This window comes from Corvus brachyrhynchos, unplaced genomic scaffold, assembly GCF_000691975.1.
Source record: "Corvus brachyrhynchos isolate BGI_N302 unplaced genomic scaffold, ASM69197v1 scaffold10, whole genome shotgun sequence".
NCBI lineage: Eukaryota > Metazoa > Chordata > Aves > Passeriformes > Corvidae > Corvus > Corvus brachyrhynchos.
The window spans coordinates 1,259,513-1,261,841 of record NW_008236180.1 but is presented as its reverse complement, the minus strand read 5'-3'; the positions used below and the strand labels follow the sequence as shown (position 1 = coordinate 1,261,841).

The 2,329-nt window shown below is 60.4% G+C and overlaps 1 long non-coding RNA gene across 1 annotated transcript in view; it reads left to right on the top strand.

Annotated features, from left to right (window-relative positions):
- Positions 1–977: 977 nt before the first annotated feature.
- Positions 978–2,329, top strand: part of LOC108446360 — a 10,017-nt gene continuing 8,665 nt past the window's right edge. Inside the window, exon 1 of the long non-coding RNA XR_001861533.1 lies at positions 978–1,255. This is a non-coding gene — a long non-coding RNA (uncharacterized LOC108446360). The remainder of the gene's footprint in view (positions 1,256–2,329) is intronic.

Below are 2,329 nucleotides of genomic sequence, written 5' to 3'. Positions count from 1 at the left end.
TCTCAAGAGCTTCCAAAAATAGGCTGCGGCCCCAGCCAAGGCGAGCACAGCCAGGGTTTGCTCGGTCAGCGCCAGCACTGGGAGGGAGCTGCGGTTTCCCACTCGCTCCTGCCCTGCTCCAGTGCCTACGGGCAGCTGCACCACATCCCCTGGCAGGGGCAGAGCAGCCAAGGGCCCTGTGGGGCAGGGAAGGGCAGTGTGGCTCAGGTGGTGTGACATCCCTCTAAAACCTGGGGTAACAATTTATTTTGCTGTTTACAGCTGAGCAACCCATGGGCCATGAAACACCTCCCCCCTGCACATGCACCGAAGGTGGGCGTGGCTGGTGCTGTAGCTGGAAGGGTAGAAGGGTCCCAGACTTCAGCACCCCGCTGTCTTCCAGCTCTCATGATGGCTGTTACACAAGCCTAGAGGATTTTCCCTATTTTCCCAGGTGCTTGGTACATGCAATCGGAAATTTTCCACCTCCAAACACCCTGCCAGCAGCAGCCACTCTCCCCACTGTGCTTTTCCCTGGGATTTGGGCTTCTCCCAAACCTTACTGCAGGAACACTCCTCATGCTGGCCACTGCCTCCCACATCTGGGAACCATGAGTGGAACAATGGGGCCGGAGATGGAAATTTGGGCTTGGCCCCATTGGCTCACCTGCCTCAGCCCCACACCCGGCCCGGGGACTGCACCAAACCCCCAGCAGACCCTGGCACCCTTCCCCTTGTTGAAGGCAACTCCTGGCAGGATCTGCCAGGGAGGGAGAGGTGGAGCTGAGGCTGCTGCTGGGCCGGCGCTGTGTGCGCACGGGCGGCGCAGCCTCCGCTCGGCTCCGGCCAGAGCCGCATTCCTCCCTTCACCCGGCGTGCCGCAGTTCAGCGTGTGCACGAGCGCACACGTCCTCCAAGAGCCCCAGCCGGTGGCCAAGAGACTCCAGATGCTGGAGGAGCTGTGCACAGCTGCTGGCCAGCAGCAGCAGAGGGGAAAATATAAATAAAGACTTTAAACCCTCTCCCTCCAGCACAGCAGCAGGACATTCTCGCGTCCCCTGCATCCCCCTCGGTCCATTCTGCCAGCTCCCAAAGCCGGGCCGTGCCTGCGAGGTCACCTCGGGCAGAGCCGCCTGCCTGGCTCGGCGAGGGGAACAGGCAGAGTCCGTGGCGTGTCTGGAAAGAGAAAATCTCCCTGCAGAATCTAACGGGAGCACCGCGAGCTGGCCTGTGCGGGGTCTGCCTGAGAAATGAGAGCATGGAGAAGGAATGTCAGGTATTTCCTTCTGCTCCCCAGTGCTAGAGCAGCCCCAGGTAACTGGCAAGGGCAAAGGAAGGGACCAGTGCTGTTTCCCTGAATCCCTTTGCTGCTGGTAACCTCCAGATCACAAGCAAAGCTACGGGGGTGGAAGGGAGACCGTGTCTTGCTGGCGAGATACGGATCTGATTCTATTTGCTCAAACGGGAAAGGAAACGGAGAAAAAACCTAAAAGAATTGCAGGAGGTTTTATTGGAAGATGAAATCGATCGAAGCCTTTCTGCAGTGTGGGAGCTGGGGAGGAGCTGCCTCAGAGAGGGCCTTGCTCTGTTTAAAATGAAAGCATTTCCTGGGCCATCAGCCCAGCGCGCCTGTGGGAGGGGGATGGGGAGGGTTTTGCATTGGCGGCATCACCACCACGGAGTCCACAGACCCTCCTGCACCACCTCCTCCTCTCAGGGCCGAGCGTCCGCCGCGGGATGGGGAGGGTCGAAGGGGGGATGCAGGACTGGAGACACACCGGCCCCCAAAGTTGAACTCAGGTCATGGTCTCACTGCCCCTCGGTTTTGTTCCTTCCTTCGCGTGGCTTGCGGTTGAAACCCGAAACCGGCTCATCTGGCCGGCGGGCGGGACTGGCAGCGCTGGATCTTGGCACTGGCCTCGCCTCGGCTCCGCACAGCCCCGGCCGTCCGCGCAGCATGGAAAAGCACAGTAAAGCTTTCGCTTCCTCGTTTGCACAGCACCGCTGTCATTCCCGGAGATCAAATATTCAACTTAATTATTCATTCCATCTCAGTTCCAAGCAGAATGAGGTGTTCACCCCGGGAGCGGAGAGTTCGGCCCACGCAGGCACTGCCAGCGTGGAGCTCGGCTGAGGCAGCCCAAGAACCAGCACCATCCTTGTGCCTGTGTAGGGTTCCCTGCTGTAGGACATGAGCAGGGTTCAAATGGCCCCAGCCCCCCCAGCTTTCCTGGCCGGTGTTTCCAAGCATGAGGTGCGCGGACACGGCACTTCCCCGCAGCTGCACGGCAGGTGAGCGCCTCTCTCGCTGCTCTGGGCCAGCTCCGCTCTGCCTGCCGACACTCGCCCC